Source organism: Astyanax mexicanus, chromosome 12, assembly GCF_023375975.1.
Source record: "Astyanax mexicanus isolate ESR-SI-001 chromosome 12, AstMex3_surface, whole genome shotgun sequence".
In the NCBI taxonomy this organism is placed as follows: Eukaryota; Metazoa; Chordata; class Actinopteri; order Characiformes; family Acestrorhamphidae; genus Astyanax; species Astyanax mexicanus.
Window position 1 is genome coordinate 44,712,022 of NC_064419.1, and position 18,703 is coordinate 44,730,724.

Here is an 18,703-nt window from a genome sequence, read left to right on the forward strand (position 1 = left end):
GAGAGAAGGAGTGAGTGAGGGACAGAGCAAGTGACTGAGGAAGAGAAGGAGTGAGCGAGTGATAGTGAGCGAGTGATAGTGAGCGAGTGATAGTGAGCGAGTGATAGTGAGCGAGTGATAGTGAGCGAGGGACAATGAGCGAGGGACAATGAGCGAGGGAGAGAGCAAGTGACTGAGGGAGAGTGACAATGCGAGAGTGACAATGCGAGAGTGACAATGCGAGAGTGACTGTGTGCGAGGGAGAGAGCAAGTAACTGAGGGAGAGAAGGAGTGCGAGAGTGACCGTGTGAGAGGGACCGAGGGAGAGGAGCAGTGCGCGAGGGACAGTGCGCGAGGGACAGTGCGCGAGGGACAGTGCGCGAGGGACAGTGCGCGAGGGACAGTGCGCGAGGGACAGTGCGAGAGGGAGAGAGCAAGTGACTGAGGGAGAGAAGGAGTGAGCAAGGGACAGTGCACCGGGGAGAGAGCGAGTGACGGTGTGAGAGTGACGGTGTGAGAGTGACGGTGTGAGAGTGACGGTGTGAGAGTGACGGTGTGAGAGTGACGGTGTGAGAGTGACGGTGCGCAAGGGAGAGAGCGAGTGACAGTGTGAGAGTGACAGTGCGAGAGTGACAGTGCGAGAGTGACAGTGCGAGAGTGACAGTGCGAGAGTGACAGTGCGAGAGGGAGAGAGCGAGTGACAGTGCGCAAGGGAGAGAGCGAGTGACAGTGTGAGAGTGACAGTGCGCAAGGGAGAGAGCGAGTGACAGTGCGAGAGTGACAGTGCGAGAGGGAGAGAGCAAGTGACTGAGGGAGAGAAGGAGTGCGCAAGTGACCTGAGAGACATAGCAAGAGAGTCTTCAGCACAGTGTGCCGACAGTTTGGAGGAAAATTAAGCGTGGTGCATAAAAGGAGTTGCTGGATTTTTTCCACCTGATTCCAAACCTTTTGTAAATTACATGATCAGCGCTGATTTCAGATCACATGATCGGATCAGAGACATTCCTAGAATATACATAAATTTTAAAGAAAAGTTTCGTAAAAATGTGGCAGGAAGTGTCAGTAACTGATTTCATAGGGCTCTACATACAGCATGTGTGATTTGAGATGTGATTGGGTTGATTAATTATGTCCAGGATGTCGTCGTTAGCCGCATGTCAGTGAGTAACTCATGACTACTGGTTTGCCAGGCATAGCAGGCAGTCGTTCTCAGGAACACTGCGCTCTCTGAACACAGTCTGCTCTTCAGGATGCTTTCTGTCGCCAGATTATTCCTATAGTATAGGAGAGGGTGTACCTGGACTCTCTGAGTGTGTGTGAATATACGTCAGACTGCTGTTCATGCTGCACGAGGGCTTTATCTGAAGAGCGTAGTGAAGGTATGTGTATACTAGGGGTGGGAATCGATTACTATCTCACGATTCGATTCGATTCCGATTTTGGGGGCCACGATTCGATTCAAAATCGATTTTTGATTCAAAACGATTTGAATTATAAAAATTTCTGCTTCTGGCTTATGAATCGTATTGAAAAAAAACCCTCCATAATATACACTGGTCCTGGAGCAAGTAATGTGTTACAAAAACAATAAAATGTGCAGGAATGTGGGTCCTCAGTGACAGAGGAATCACTGGGATATCACAATGACGTTAATGAACAATAAATACATAAATAAATAACACTGCTTTATTACCAGGCTACTAGCGGTGGTGTGTAGGTGACGCTGCTGGGCTGATGTGATGATAGCAGTGGAGCGCTAAAGTTCAGGAGCAGCTGCTGATTAACTAGTTAATTTAAGGTCGTTGTATTTCTTCAGAAAGGGGGCAGGAGGTGGAGAAATTAATTCATATTGTCCATTCCTTAATTCCTCTGTGATGAGGAGCTGAAATGAGCTCTGATTAGCTTATTGTTATTTTTCCGTTCCGCCTTAAATGCTGCAGCCCGCAGCCACCTGTAGCGTTATTTAAGGTGGAACTGGAAAGTTAGCTTGTTAGCTAGCTAACAGTTACTGAAACTAACTACTAGCGATCTTTTTTATGCTTGTTATGAAGCATTCTGCCATAAAACATTAAAACTACACGTTAATCTAAGGTAATATAGTGCTTGTTCTGCCATCTTACCGGTGATTCTCAAACACCTACTACGCTCTGTGTGGGTCTGGAAGACCTCGGTTTGAAGGGACAAGCGGGTTGCCAGGTCCAACAAAAATACCCAGCCCAAAATCAGTCCAAAACCCGCCCCTCAGAATCGATTTTGGGACATTTTAAATCGATTCTGAATCGTAGTAAATGAGAATCAAGATTCTTATGTGAATCGATTTTTTGGCACACCTCTAGTGTATACTATATATAATAATGCTGTTTACTATGTAATCACCCAGTGATTCTCACTACAGCTTACAGTGACACCTGATTGCATCAGCCGGTTCAGTAGAGAGAACTGATCTGATCTGCTGATCTGCTGTTGGGTGTGTAAAGTTTGAGTGACGTTTGGAGATCCCCGTGCAGGAAGCAAATTTACAAATTCCTGGTAACGACACAAGTTGCGCCATTTATGAGTGGAACTTTGAGGAAGTGTGACTAGGAGTGTTGTTAGGTGAGATTTTTATTTTATGTTTAGTTACATTACTACTTTTATTTTAAAATCAGATTCTTGAAGAGATGTTTACAAAATAGACATAAATGTTGTAAGAAATGTGTGGAACTTTTAATACTAAATGTTACACATAATGCTTTTTATTGCAGTAGAATATTCTTGCAAAAATTAATCAAATATTTTGGAGGGGAAATTAAAACCGATATGCGTTTTTCACATACCACCATAGCGCCACGTAGAACAGCTCCGCCACAGAAGCAAATACAGCTCGCTAGATAATCCAAGCTAGTTAGCACACAAAGCTAACACAGCTCTGTGGAGACAAACTCTCATCTCGCTCTGTCCTGCCTGTAAAGATATGAGAACAGCACTTTATCTAAGGAGCTCCTGCAGCTGTTCCTCATCGTACGAGTGTTTTTATCCAAGTAAAATAGAAAAACAACAGCAACTGTTCACTCAGAAAGAGGGGAATAGAATTACACATTTGTCGGTTTGTTAACTAGTAAAAAGAAGAGAATTGTGGCTGACTTATATTACTGTAACGTCTAATGGCTTTTAAGAACAACATATTGTAAACTGAAAAACTTGTCTTACTTGTGCTTTTGAGAAATATCTCTTTTTAAATGCTTAAACATTGAGTATTTTAGGTTTATAGTGTTTATGAAGCTATTTATTGCAGCAGTGCAACTTGGTTTGAACAACCAGATCAGATTTTTTGCGTCTTTTGTGTCAATAAGAGACTAAAAAAGGGAAAATGGACAACAGCAGCGATGTGGGTTTCAGTGGCTGGTATCGGTATCGGTCACTGGGACTCCTTGATTGCTCCTGTGATGCTGGAGAAGATGAAACCCAAACTTCAAAGCATGAGCGTCAGTTCAGACAGATGTTTGATACAGATTTATAGATTACACGTATGAAAAGAAGCCTAAAAATACAATAGATTTGGTGGTAATTTCATTTTGGCCATCATTCACCTGCTGGTTGAATACAGTGTAATAAATGTAGCTATTTTATTTATATGTACATGATGTATATCCTGATATATTTGGGATCACTGTATAAACTATCTGGATGTGAAGCATGCAGACACAGGAACTAAATTACATAAAGTTCACATTGTGCATTATTGTCTCCAGCACTTGCAGTATTGTGGTCTCTGTAATTTAATTTTCATTCTAACTCCTATATTTTTATTGTAATGTAATTAGCAGGTACCACTGGGTCTTTTTTGCAACGCCTAGTTTTTTTTTTTTTAGTGTCAGCAAAAACAAACAGATCAACAAACCACCCACAGTAAATTCTGTTTATTTAATTTATTACACAATTGAACTGTAATCTCTGTTACTGTGGGAGACATTGTTGTCTAGAATGGCTTACATTTTTATTAGTGGTGATTTTGCAGGTTTTGGTAGATAGAAATGTCATCAAATAAACTTAACTTTTATATTTGAAATGAAGAGCAGGTGTCAAAGATAAACTGTGAAACTGTTAAACAGGACTGCAATGCTATATATATATATATATATATATATATATATATATATATATATATATATATACGCTGGATCATAATCTACACAGATTTCCACCTGGGTGCTTTAGCATTAGCTGCTAACCACTATTCGCGCTTAGCGGCTAATGCCACCTGACAGTGCTACACTGGGGAACCCTGAGTGTTGCAGTAAGCCAGGTTGATATTAGCTAGCGGTTAGTCCCACGTAGCTTGTTTTAACATGGTAAACACATGGATGAAACTGCACTTCAGTTGAGTGACTTTACTGCTCCTTAATACCTGACTAGTAGAATTTATATACGAGGAGCACCAGATTATAAGATGCATTGACAATTTTTGGAAAAATTAAAGGATTTTAAGTGTACCTTTTTTTAGTGCAAAAAGTGCTGTGAAATGCTATGTCTCATACTTTATCCATATTCTAGACTTTCACTGGGAAACCTGAAACTGAACACATTTGCCTTACTAATTTGCCTGTTAGTGTCAATAGTAGGGATGGGCAATATGGCCCTAAAGTAATATCACAATACACGATATTTTATGGGATCTTCGCGATAACGATACTCTTATCGATATGACAAAACATTGAATTAAAAAAACATTTTAAGAATACACTACTGCAACAAAATAAAAATATATTTTTATTTTTGCATATGATACAATACGGCATACCCCTATCTGAGATATTAAAAAAAATACAAGAATAGGGCTGGGGCGACGCGTCGACATAATCGACGTCATCGATTACAAAAATACATCGATTTGCATAACGTGCGTCGGCGCGTCGTAAACATGGCGGCGCCTGTGGAGAGCATTAGAGGTTAGATCGGCCCAAAAATTCCAACTGGCTGTTTTCGGGCTGTTTTAATGAGCGAAATATGATCAGAATTATGTTAATTAACACGGTAACATAGAAGCATAGAACTATTATTTAATTAAAATGATTTTTAAGAACAGCTAAACACAGTGCTGCAAGTCAAACGCGGAGGAGTTCACGTGCGAGAGACAGAGAGAGAGAGAGAGAGAGAGAGAGAGAGAGAGAGAGAGAGAGAGAGAGAGAGAGAGAGAGAGAGAGAGACAGAGAGAGAGAGAGAGAGATTTGCGTGTTCTGGTATTAGCTACTCACAGGTGAAGGTTCTCTTTGATCTCCTCGTGCTCATATTCTAGTCCCATTCATAATTATGCAGCTCCCTCAGTGTTTTCTGCCGTATTTTGCGGCTAGCGCGAGCGCTTACAACTGACACCGCGGACCGCGAGGTGCTGCCGCGTTTGTGCCGAATCCGACTCTCTGCTGAATCTGACTCCCGCTTCGCGGACAGAATCGGCACAACACCCCCGCTGTAGAACTGCGGTAGTGAAAACAGCGCTTATAAATAAATTAGTTTAGTTTCACTTTCAGTTTTCATTATTATTTTTTTTTTTATAAAAATATAATTAAAAAACAGACGCCTACATCTCGGACTATTTTCTGGAGCCCGGGTCGGATTTACGGGCGGGCCTCGGGTCATGTCGGGTTCGGGCAGAGAATCTAAGCTCTAGAGAGCTTGGACTCCGGAGAGCAATCTCCAGCTACAAAAAAACGCCAGCGGGCATCTAAAGTTTGGGAGCATTTCACGCAAAAGGGCAATAATGTGGTCCTCTGCCATACGTGCAAAAGGAGCACTTGAAGCGCAAACATCCAGGAGCACTATGTCAACAGGGTCACACAGTAAGTTACCGTTTACATCAGGGTCTCCGCGGGTGTCCTTAAAAAGACTTAAGGCTGTCTACCAAAGGTTTTAAACCTGCCACAGGCAGAAATTATACATTTTTGGTTTATATTTGTGCATGGCATTTCGCAGTTTCCAGAAACAGTAGCATTATTCATAAGTTCAGGTGTTTAGCTAAGCTAGCTGCCTTAAGTTATTTTAGCTAGCGCCGTCGGCGCTGCGGTGTCACACCGTTTTCTGTCACCGTCGGAATTTTGTGACCAGTGCTCACGGTTATGAGCGTTCATTGGCAAAACGGAAGCTTTCTATACCTACACCTTACCCTCAGCCCTAAACTGAACCGTTTTGGCCAGACGGGGTAAACATTAGAAACGAACACGTTTCGAATCGGCCAGTGCACCGGTCTGCTGAGAACTACTTGCCCGTGGTCACAAAATCTAGCGGTCACAGAAAACAGTGCAACACAAGGTTGTGGTGTATGGGAGCTTATCCATTTTTAGCGTTATAGATCTAAACAACGTGCTGTACATGTAAGTGATTATAAGTGTGGGGTTTGGTTTAGTAGGCTTGTGTTGTTGTTGTTGTTATTATATATAAATATAGTAATTTATCGTTTGCTTTAAAACGTAAAATAATTATTTAAATATGTTTCTCAATGAATAGATTAGTCGACTAATCGAAAAAAATAATCGTTAGAATAATCGTTTAAAAAATAATCGTTAGGGACAGCCCTATACAAGAATTTGATCAGATTTGTAACAGAAGTCAATGATCCAGAATGTCATGATACTAATAATACTAATAATGCACTTCAAATATCTCTATATATCCAGGATTAAAGTAAAATAAATGATACTGGACTTACATAATCTGTCTCTAGTAGATACATAATGGGAAATAAGAACAGTGTGAATTTTTCTTTTGATAAAAACAGTAAAAAAGTAGTACACTGATGTGATAATTGGGTGGGTGATATGGCACCATATTTCAGGGTATAGTATCGTTCACGGTATTTAAAAATGTTGGCGATATTATTGTGTACGATACGATATGGCACAGCTCTAATTAATAGGTGTTCTATTTTTTTTTACATTTTCCTAGATTCAGCTTAAGTTAAGAAATTGGTATATTGTTTTTTTATATATACAGTACAGGCCAAAAGTTTGGACATACCTTCTGTTTTTCAATGCGTTTTCTTTATTTTCATGACTGATATTTACATTGTAGATTCTCACTGAAGCATCAAAACTATGAATGAACACATGTGGAGTTTTATGTACTTAACAAAAAAAGATGAAATAGCTAAAAAATATGTTTTATATTCTAGTTTCTTCAAAATAGCCCCCCTTTGCTCTGATTACTGCTTTGCACACTCTTGGCATCATTCTCTCAATGAGCTTCTTCAAGAGGTGGCCACCTGAAATGAAAAGTTTTCCAAGAGTCTTGAAGGAAGGAGTTCCCAGAGGTGTTTACTAGCACTTGTTGCCCCTTTGCCTTCTTCACTCTGTGCTCCAGCTCACCCCAAACCATCTGGATTGGGTTCAGGTCCGGTGACTGTGGAGGTTCAGCTCATTTTTTGTTAAGTACATAAAACTCCACATGTGTTCATTCATAGTTCTGATGCTTCAGGGAGAATCTACAATGTAAATAGTCATGAAAATAAAGAAAACGCATTGAGTGAGAAGGTGTGTCAAGTTTTTTGGCCTGTACTGGGTAACTATAAGGAAAAACAGCTAAATTAGCTGAATTATGACTTAATCATTAAATATCAAATTAGTACATTTTTCGAATTAAAATGTGTTGAATCATTGCAGCGCTGCTCTGTAACTCTGTGACAGGCCTGCAGCTCTGGGTAATGTGAGAGCGGCTGCATGTTCTCCACACACTGCAGCAGGCAACAAGCCCAGCCATGACATGGCAGTACCCTCACTGACCTCCAGACACACCCCTCACACGCCTCCCGTAAAGCCCACCCCTCTTAAACACCCGACACCTCCGGCCTCGTGCACGCTCACGCTCACGTCTCAACTACCGAGCAGTCCGTTCTCTTGGCTTGACCCACTCTTTCTGTAAGAGACACGCTTCCAGTGGAAGTTCTCATTAAGGAGAGAACGGTGTGCGCCAGGAACACTGCAGCCCCTCAGACTGGATCTCTCAATCTCTGGCAGCTCTGCTCTCTGAGGAATCCCTCTGGCAGGAGCTCGGAGCCCCCAAACACTCCAGTGTCTGAGTGAAGAACATACTCTGGCTTTTAGATCTGGACATTTCTTCTATAACTTTCCACATATATAATAGGTGTTCATAACAGTGTACATGGGTTTAGATTGAAGGTCTTTCAATTGGAGGTGTCTGGATTGCTACAGTTGTGGTCAAAAGTTTACATACACTTGTAAAAAAACTTAATGTTATGGCTGTCTTGAGTTTTCAATAAGTTCTACAACTCTTATTTTTCTGTGATAGAGTGATCGGAACACATACATGTTTGTCACAAAAAACAGTCATAAAATTTGGTTCTTTCATAAATTTATTATGGGTCTGCTGAAAATGTCACCAAATCTGCTGGGTCAAAAATATACATACAGCAACAAAATTTGTCAATTTTGGTGATGTAGCGAGTTGTGTCAATCAAATTAGCTTCATGTCATGGCCTCTTCACTTCTTGTAAGTGATTCTGATTGACTACAGCTGTTGACTTCTCATGAGCCCATTTAAATAGGGCTCATTTGACCCAGTGATTAGACTCAGCTACAAAAGCTACAATGGGAAAGTCAAAGGAACTCAGTGTGGATCTGAAAAAGTGAATTATTGACTTGAACAAGTCAGGGAAGTCACTTGGAGCCATTTCAAAGCAGCTACAGGTCCCAAGAGCAACTGTGCAGACAATTATACGCAAGTATAAAGTGCATGGAACAGTTGTGTCACTGCCACGATCAGGAAGAAAACGCAAGCTATCACATGCTGCCGAGAGGAGATTGGTCAGGATGGTCAAGAGTCAACCAAGAATCACCAAGAAGCAGGTCTGCAAGGATTTGGAAGCTGATGGAACACAGGTGTCAGTCTCCACAGTCAAGCGTGTTTTACATCGCCATGGACTGAGAGGCTGCCGTGCAAGAAAGAAGCCCTTGCTCCAGAAAAGGCACCTTAAGACTCGGCTGAAGTTTGCTGCTGATCACATGGACAAAGATAAAACCTTCTGGAGGAAAGTTCTCTGGTCAGACGAAACAAAAATTGAGCTGTTTGGCCACAACACCCAGCAATATGTTTGGAGGAGAAAAGGTGAGGCCTTTAATCCCAGGAACACCATGCCTACTGTCAAGCATGGTGGTGGTAGTATTATGCTCTGGGGATGTTTTGCTGCCAGTGGAACTGGTTCTTTGCAGAAAGTAAATGGGATAATGAAGAAGGAGGATTACCTCCAAATTCTGCAGGAAAACTTAAAACCATCAGCCCGAAGGTTGGGTCTTGGGCGCAGTTGGGTGTTCCAACAAGACAATGACCCAAAACACACATCAAAAGTGGTAAAGGAATGGCTAAACCAGGCTAGAATTAAGGTTTTAGAATGGCCTTCCCAAAGTCCTGACTTAAACCCCATTGAGAACATGTGGACAGTGCTAAAGAAACGGGTTCATGCAAGAAAACCATCACATTTAGCTGAACTGCACCAATTCTGTCAAGAAGAGTGGTCAAACATTCGACCTGAAGCTTGCCAGGAGCTTGTGGATGGCTACCAAAAGCGCCTAGTTGCCGTGAAAATGGCCAAGGGACATGTAACCAAATACTAATGTTGCTGTATGTATATTTTTGACCCAGCAGATTTGGTGACATTTTCAGCAGACCCATAATAAATTTATGAAAGAACCAAATTTTATGACTGTTTTTTGTGACAAACATGTATGTGTTCCGATCACTCTATCACAGAAAAATAAGAGTTGTAGAACATATTGAAAACTCAAGACAGCCATAACATTATGTTTTTTTACAAGTGTATGTAAACTTTTGACCACAACTGTATACTAGTGCATTTTAAAAAATTAAATATGATTGAAAAGTTACTTAATTTCAATAATTCAGTTAATAAAGTAAAAGCATTGTAAGCATTAATTTCTATTATAGTTGATGATTATGACTTACAGCCAATGAAAACCCAAAAATCAGTGTGAAAATTCTAGTATTATATAAGACCAATTGGTACTTTTGGCAGTGTGGGCACCGTGCCAAGTCCTGTTGGAAAATGAAAGCCGCATCTCCATAAAAAAAAAAAGTTGTCAGTAGCAGAGGGAAGCATGAAGTGCTGTAAGATTTTGTGGGAAAACAAAACTGCACTGACTTTAGACTTGATAATAAAACACAGTGGATCAACACCAGCAGATGATGGGCATGTCTCTCCAAACCATCACTGATTATCAGTAAATTTTACATTTCATTTGTAAATCAAGGGAGAAATCAGAGTCTGGAGGAAGAGTGAAGAGACACACAGTCCAAACTGCTCGAGGTCTAGAGTTAAGTTTCCACCAATCAGTGATGGTTTGTTTGGAGAGACATGTCTGTCATCTGCTGGTGTTGATCCACTGTGTTTTATTATCAAGTCTAAAGTCAGTGCAGTTTTGTTTCCCCACAAAATCTTACAGCACTTCATGCTTCCCTCTAGGGGTGTGCCATATCGTATCGTAATTGATAATATCGCCAAAATTTTTGAATACCGTGAACAATATTATACCCTGAAATATCGTGCCATATCACCCACCCCTAATTATCACGTCAGAGTACTACTTTTTTTTTTAGTTTTTAGCAAAAGAAAAATTCACACATTATATATCTACTAGATACAGATTATATCTGCCCAGTATCATTTATTTTACTTTTATCCTGGATACATAGAGATATTTGGAGTGCATTACTATTATCATGACATTCTGAATCATTGACTTCTGTTACAAATCTGATAATTATTTTTTCTTTTTCTCAGTTAGCCATGTTATATTGCATGCAATAATAAAATTCTAAATAATTTAAAATAATTCTAAATAATTCAGTGTTTTTTCATATCGGCAAAAGTATTGTTATCGTAAAAATACCATGAATATTGTGATATTATTTTAAAGCCATATCGCCCACCCCTATTTCCCTCTGCTGAATGCTAACTTTTATGAAGATGCAGATTTCATTTTCCAGCAGGACTTGGCACACTGCCCACACTGTAGCCAAAAGTACCAATCGGACTTATATATAATAATCTAATTTTCTGAGACACAGAATTTTGGGTGTTTATTGGCTGTAAGCCATAATAATCAACAACTGAACAATAAAAGAAATAAACGCTTAAAATAGATCACTCTTTGTGTAGAACATCTATATAATATGAGTTTCATATTTTGAACTGAATTACTGAAATAAAGTAACTTTTTTTTCAATTATATTCGTTTTTTTAGATGCAGTAGTGTATATACACAGACCATCTGATGCAGAGCTGAAGGAATGGGTTGAAAAACAGCTTAGGATGGTTTAGTGGAGGTCAGGGTGTGTTGGGTGGTGCTACTGGATTCCTATAGAGGAGCTGGAGATAAGACGGTCATAGGTTTATTTGGGTAGTGCTAGACTCCTACAGGCACAGATGGAGATGGGGCTGCTATGTTTTGAAAGGAAATCCATCTATTGAGCACCTAAATAAACCTTTGAAACATTTTTGACGCAACTCCAGCAGATAAAAAATTCAAGGAATGCTGTGGAGATGTTTCTTCAGAACCTCCAACCTACAGAGTCTCTGAGGCTGTCTATACCTTAGAAAAATAAATGTGTTTTTCTTAAAAGTATTACGTTCAGCTTAGGGGTGGGCGATATGGCTCTAATATAACATCACGATATTTCAGGGTATTTTTGCGATAACGATATACTTGGCGATATAGGAATACAGAAAAATAATTAATTAATTTCAGGAATATAGTATAAGAGTAGAACAGAATAATCATAATGTGGCAAAATAAATAATAAAGCATAAAATAATATAATGCAGCAAAAAATATTTCAGAATATTTAGTGCATGCATATAAACTGCAAACTAAAACAATTATACAATAAATACACCTAAAGCTTCACAGTAAATAATAGACTACTTTTAAGACAGAACAGCCCTATTATCACGATATGGATTTTTAATATCATGATATTTATGTGTCACGATATATTGTATACGATATAATATTGCCCACCCCTAGTTCAGCTTTCACTTGACTGCATTAATCGAGAGTAATTTGAGTAAACAAATGAAGTTGTAATGTGATTTTCAATGTGGGATAATTGAGATCTCAATAATAAACAGACTTGTGCTTCTGTCAGAACCTATAAAAAAAAACTTTTGGTAACACTTTCTATGAATCAGGTATTTATAAAGCATTATACATGCATTCATAAAGCTTCATAAGCCATTCATAATGCTTTAAAACACTTGACATAGGCTTTATAAGACTTTCTTTCTAATTATACATAAATGTTTATAATCTCAAACTTAAAACGTTATAACACCACAGTATAAAGCTCTATATCACAAAGCGATATAATGCATTATAACATATTTGCATTTGCTGTTCTTAAAATTATTGGTGAGACATGTTTCATAAAGCTTAATAAATGTTGAGTTAATTCTCATAATGCTTTATGAAGGTCCACAGCGATGCCTTCCCTCATACTGCTATATGTTATAATGAGTTATTCCACATTACATTTGCCTAAAGTCATCACTTTACCTATGAGCATTTACAGAAATTACAATTTTCATTAACATAATATATTATAATGCATTATATCACTTTGTAATATAAAGCTTTATACTGTGGTGTTATAACATTTTATGTTTAAGATTATAAACATTTATGTGTAGTTAGAAAGGCTTATGTCAAATGTTATAAAGCATTATGAATGGTTTATGAAGCTTCATGAATTTATAGATACCTGATTCATAGAAAGGCTTACCAAACTTTTTTTTTTTTTTACAAAATTGTTTTGTACTTTTTACTCTTAACTGAAATATAAGATGGTAATTTCTGCTGATTGGTTTGCTCTGGTTTAACATAAAAGCTGATTTAGTAAAGCTTATGTATAATTAGCTTACATAGCTCAACAAATTAGTGCTAATTCCTCCAGTTTAAGGCCTTCTTAATCCTTTTTTAAATGTGTGTTTATTTAGCAGGGTTCTCTCCTTAGTCGGCTAAAATCCTTTCCAGATAATTAGCTTAGCATAGCTTAGCAACCCAGTTAACAGATTAGCGCCCCTTCCATCAGTACAAAACTTAAATCCGCATTAAATCCTGATTTTCAGATGTGATTTATAGCTTTTAATCTCAAATGTCTCTCATGTTTCAGAGGCCGTGTTTTGCAGTGCTTTCTGATAAATCTGTAATAAATAAGCCGCTAGTGGTCAACACTGTAGCTGTGACTATTAAAACAGCCATGTGGCTAGCTGTTTTAATAAAGAGAAGATATGCTATCTGGCTATTTGTGATTTATCTGTGTTAGGGCATGTACCCTAACATTTTAGCTTAGTTGTCAAGCTAATAAAATACCCATAAGACAAGCTGTGTCCACCAAAAAAATCTGATGCAATTTCTCTACTGATGGAATGGGCACTAATGTGTTGGCTAGGTTTTTTTTTTTTCCGGCCTTATTACACATAATCACACACTGATAGAGCTGCGTAATATGGTAAAATAAGATCCACAGTATTCATCGGGTTTTGACGCAAACAAAATGCATCATTTTGCATTTAAATATACTCTTATGCATATTAAAGTGATTTTTATTTAACTGCAATCATCCAGTTTAATAGATGTTTTTTTTTGCAATCCCTGTAAAAAATGTACAGTTGTGTCTGTGTTCTTTAAGCACTGGTTATATCATTAATATGGTTACTAAAACAAATATTGTCTATACGGTAGGGGTGGGCAATGTTATATCTTAATACAATATATCGTGACACAGAAATATCATGATATTAAAAATCCATATCGTGATAATAGGGCTGGTTTGTCTTAAAAGTAGTCCATTATTTACTGTGAAGCTTTGAGTGTATTTATTGTATAATTGTTTTAGTTTATATTTTTTGTTTGCAGTTTATATGCATGAAAATATTCTGCAATATTTTTTGCTGCATTATATTATTTTATTTTGCCACATTATGATTATACTGTTATACTATTATACTATATTCCTGAAATTAATTAATTATTGTTCTGTTTTCCTATATCGCCAAGTATATCATTATCGCAAAAATACCCTGAAATATCGTGATATTATTTTAGAGCCATATCGCCCACCCCTACTATACGATAAGAAAATGTATTAAAATACAATAAAATATCGATATATTGCCCAGCTCTACTTGAACATAAATGTTACACAACAATAGTTTTCAAATTCCATTGCTCTGAATGGATTACTTTACTATTTTGGCAAATCTATGCATATAAAATTTTAATAAAACTTATTTTTCAGTTCTTTAAGAATTAAAGAAATCAATCATAATTGAGAATCACTTGTATATTTCAAGAATTTGGAGATTTCATTCTTTTACTGTTAGGCCTAGCCCTTGTCTCACCACTTTCAGAGTGGGTCAGAGAGTGGAATGTAAAAGGAATGTATTTGTTAAATTGTGGAGAGAACTATGCTTACGTAATATAAACAAATATTAAGTTGAATATCTGCGGTTGTAAATAAGATAATGTCCGCTATTCTGCGGTGATGAAACCAGCCAATATTCTGTCCCATCAATCTAATGTTCATGAAGTCCTGACTGCAGTATTAACCCTGACCATTGCAGGAGTTCTCTATTCTCTACTGATGCAAAGTATTTCTTTTAAATGAGTTTATTCAAATATTGGACAGTGGTAACCTTTTATAAAGCCAGGTTTACTGTTTGGATTCTGTATAAAAAATATATTTATAAACTTACAGAGACTGCACGCCCCAATATACCTTCAGAAACAAATGTAACGAAGTTTATTTGCTTTACATTTTAGCTGTAAAGCAGCTGTATCTTTTATGTAAGCAGGGATTTTCCCACTTGGTTTGGTTTGTTTTCACACAGGCACAAACCTAAACGCACCAAAATGACCAATCAAAGGAGACGACACAATTGCATTAATTGTTTGAGTGCAGAGATGTCTAGTGGGTGAGCAAGAAGATAAATATAGCAAAAAGCTCCCGTGTTCCAGACCAGCAAGTATATTCTATGTATAGCGGCACTTATAGCACATATAGTAGATGTTTTGATTCCTTATCAAAGTATGATGACTATTTTTACAACCAGAATTCTAACAGTGAGGTATTAAGGAGCAGTAAAGCCACTCCGCTGGAGTACAGCATTATAAGTGTCAGTTTTCAGTGAAGTTAAGCAGTATTAGCATTAGCCGCTAATTGGGTTTTTTCTTTTATGCAGTGTTTTTTTTTTTTTTTTTTTTTGTATCCCCAAGAGTATCATTATCTCAAAAATACCATGAAATATCATGATACTATTCAATTTCTGTAACTGTTATTTACATGTAACATAGTCACAGCTTTAAACCCTTTTTTACGTTTAGCTGGTTTAATAAAACACTGGATCTATTGAAACCTAATAAAAAAAATAAATAATAATGAACTGAAATCAGTGGCTTTTAAAGTAGCAGACTGTGTCAATCAAGTGTGTATTAGTGCAGTCAGCATCGCTTGGTCCTTTTCCACAATATATAAAATATATATAAAATATCAGCCTTTATCAGTTTGAAATATTGAAATGTTAAAGCAACCAATGAAGACAATTCAAATGATACCAATGTAATTCCTATAATCATTGTGCATTCCCTAATAAAATTAGCTGTATTCTGAGAGCTACATATTTACAGGTGCTCTTTATGATTTGCAGTGTTAAAGGAATGTAGAAGATCTTGTTTAAGACCTTATTGAAACAAAAGAGATGTTATCTTTTACATTAGTCTGGTCTTTCCTGTACAGTATAGTATTACATACAGTGCTGTACAGTTTAGTACAGTATTTGGGTGAATTAGAAATGGTTGCTTTGCCATTTTATTGATGGTAATGTGCATTTAACTGAGTTTTGAATGTACAGAAATCAGTTGTGCAGTGTGTTTGCAAAATTACGGAGTAGAAGAGTGTTGCAATAATCAATATGAGAAAAGATGAAAACATGTACAGCATTTGGAAACTTTGGGCTCAAAGATTAAGCCAAATAAAACACTTTTTTTTAATAACTTGAGCTGATTGGATAATTAATCAATCAATCAACCAACCTTTATTTCCACTCGGTAATGCATTGAGAGTAACCCTTATTTTTGGTGCAGTTTACAAAGTAAAAAATAATAATTATAAAAACAAGCAAACAATTTAGGATTTAATTAAGAAGAAATAAAATAATTCAGAATAAAAGGATACGCAGACAGGCTAAAATGCAAAGCAATAAATAATTAAAATAATACATTTATACACAATATTAACAAAATAGAGGTCTAAAATATTACCACAATTTATAAAAAAAAAAGTAAATGATGTAGCTAAAGTAAAAAAATAATAATACATTAAAGTATTAAAAAAATAAAGGACAAAATAAAAAAGTGAAAGGCCAAAAGTGAAACCAGTAATAAAATAAATAAATATAAGGATAAAATAAAAGGGCTTAAAGGTTAAAATTAGAATTAGATAAATAAAAATACAAAAATAAAACAATAAATTTTAAAAAGGAAGGGGAAAAAAGGAAAAAAAACTCAACTAAAACAGTTACAGGCTGTCGGAAAAAATGAACTATTTATTTTGCATTAAAAAAAGTAGACTTTAATATGCTGTAGCTCACCATTGGTTAGATTTGCTATTCTGCTGCCCCTCACAATATTCATTTATTGAATTTTATTTATTTATTATATTAATTATTACTTTTATTTATTTATTTATTTATTTATTATTATTTATTATTATTTATTTTTTTTAACAATACATTGTTGGAAAAATAATTGTTATAACCGGCGAGTGGCAGTACTCAAGTATTGCTGAAATCAATTCATGATTTTAAAATTGCACTGCTGAGGTAAATCTATAGTGCTGGGTCTTTTGAATGGGATATAAAATGTTTAATAAATATTTAAAAAAATTAATTTTGTTTTTCCATATCGAAATCTGTTTAAAAAAATAGACAAAAGACATTTCAGCTATTAAATTTATTCAATCACAATTCATAATTTTGTTTAGCTATTCAGCTTTTGCTGAGAATTGCTGAGGGTTTAAACGCTTACAAAAGCTCAGCTGGTCTAGATCAGCACAGACTGCACACGTGAGGAACCACAGAGAGGCTGATGCAGCACAAGACGTTCATCTCAAAGAGAGTTCGGTGGTGAGTTTACGGATCACTAATCAGAGGAGTTCTTTAACAGCCAGTAAAGATTAATAAAAATGATTAAACACTCTGACCTCCTGGAGCTCTACCTGAATCAGCAGTTGTGTAATCAGTTACCCTCAGTCTGACCGTGTGTCCTCCTTACTGTGGTGAAATCAAGCTTATGAAATTTGGTGAGTGAAATTTTTCATTTGTATGTATAGATTTAGGGCGTTTTCACACCTGTAGTTGTGAAAGTTTCTATGGTCCGGATCAGTAGATGAGTGTGTTGATTTTGGAGTGTTTCTCCCTCTGTTTGGTTTGGTTTGGTTTCACACAGGCATAAAAACCTAAACGCACCAAAATATGCACCCATAATTCACACGAGCACATCGTCTCCTCTGATTGGTCCGCGCTGTTCGGTGCAGGAGTAAGAAAGTAAATACAGTGAATATAGTGAGTAAATATATTCGAGACTTTGCGCTCCTCCACCTTTCGCTTGAGGATGCCCCAAAGATGTTCTATTGGGTTTAGGTCTGGAGACATGCTCTGCCAGTCCATCACCTTTTCCCCTCAGTCTCTTCAATAAAGCAGTAAAGGTCGTCTTAGAGGTGTGTTTGGGGTGGTTATGCTGGAACACTGCCCCGCGACACTGCCCCGCGACACTGCCCCCAGTGTCCGGAGGGAGGGTATCATGCTCTGCTTCAGTATTTCACATATTCACGTATCACACATGCTTGCGATCATCTAAACCAAACAAATTAATCTGGGTCTCATCAGACCATAGGACATGGTTTCAGTAATCCATGTCCTTTGGTGACATGTCTTCAGCTCAAACTGTTTGTGGGCTTTCTTGTGTACAGACTTCAGAAGAGGCTTTCTTTCTGGGGTGCCAGCCATGCAGACCAATTTGATGTAGTGTATAGCGGCGTATGGTCTGCGCACTGACAGGCTGACCCCCCACCTCCGACCTTTTCAATCTCTGCAGCAATGCTGACAGCCCTCCTGCACCTATCTTTCAAAGACATTTTGAGCATTTGGACGTGACTCTGAGCTTCACGTGCACTCAGCTTCTTTGGGCGACCAACGCGAGGTCTGTTCTGAGTGGACCCTGCTCTTTTAAAACGCTGGATGATCCTGACCACTGTGCTGCAGCTCAGTTTCAGGGTGTTGGTAATTTCTTTGTAGCCTTGGCCATCCTCATGTAGCTCAACAATTTGTCTTTTAGGATCCTTAGAGTTCTTTGCCATGAGGTGCCATGTTGGAACTTTCAGTGAGCAGTATGAGAGAGTGTGAGCGCTGTACTACAAAATTTAACACACCTGCTCCCTATGCACACCTGAGATGACATTTGGAGGGAAAATGCTGAGCAGTGCACAATTTGAACATTTGGTGGTCACTTTTATTGAGGATGGTTTAAACATGGTTATTAAAGGCTGTATATTGAGTTATTTTGAGGGAGGAATAAATTTACACTGTTATATAAGCTGCTGCACACAGACTACTTTTTTTTTCATTGTGTCAATGTGTCATTTCGTCAGTGTTCTCCCATGAAAA

The 18,703-nt window shown here is 37.6% G+C and overlaps 1 protein-coding gene and 1 long non-coding RNA gene across 3 annotated transcripts in view; both read left to right on the forward strand.

Moving 5' to 3' along the window:
* The window catches only part of LOC125806157 (uncharacterized), a 437,736-nt gene that overhangs the window by 83,167 nt on the left and 335,866 nt on the right, over positions 1-18,703 (forward strand). The gene's annotated exons all lie outside the window — the stretch shown is intronic.
* Positions 1-18,703, forward strand: part of slc16a1b (solute carrier family 16 member 1b) — a 65,433-nt gene that overhangs the window by 15,124 nt on the left and 31,606 nt on the right. Inside the window, exon 1 of one of the 2 annotated variants that reach the window (XM_007236384.4) lies at positions 891-1,358. The exons of the other annotated variant lie outside the window; for it this stretch is intronic. The gene's annotated coding sequence lies outside the window, so the exon portion shown is untranslated. Of the gene's footprint in view, positions 1-890; positions 1,359-18,703 lie in introns of those variants that run through there. 2 annotated transcript variants of the gene reach the window in all.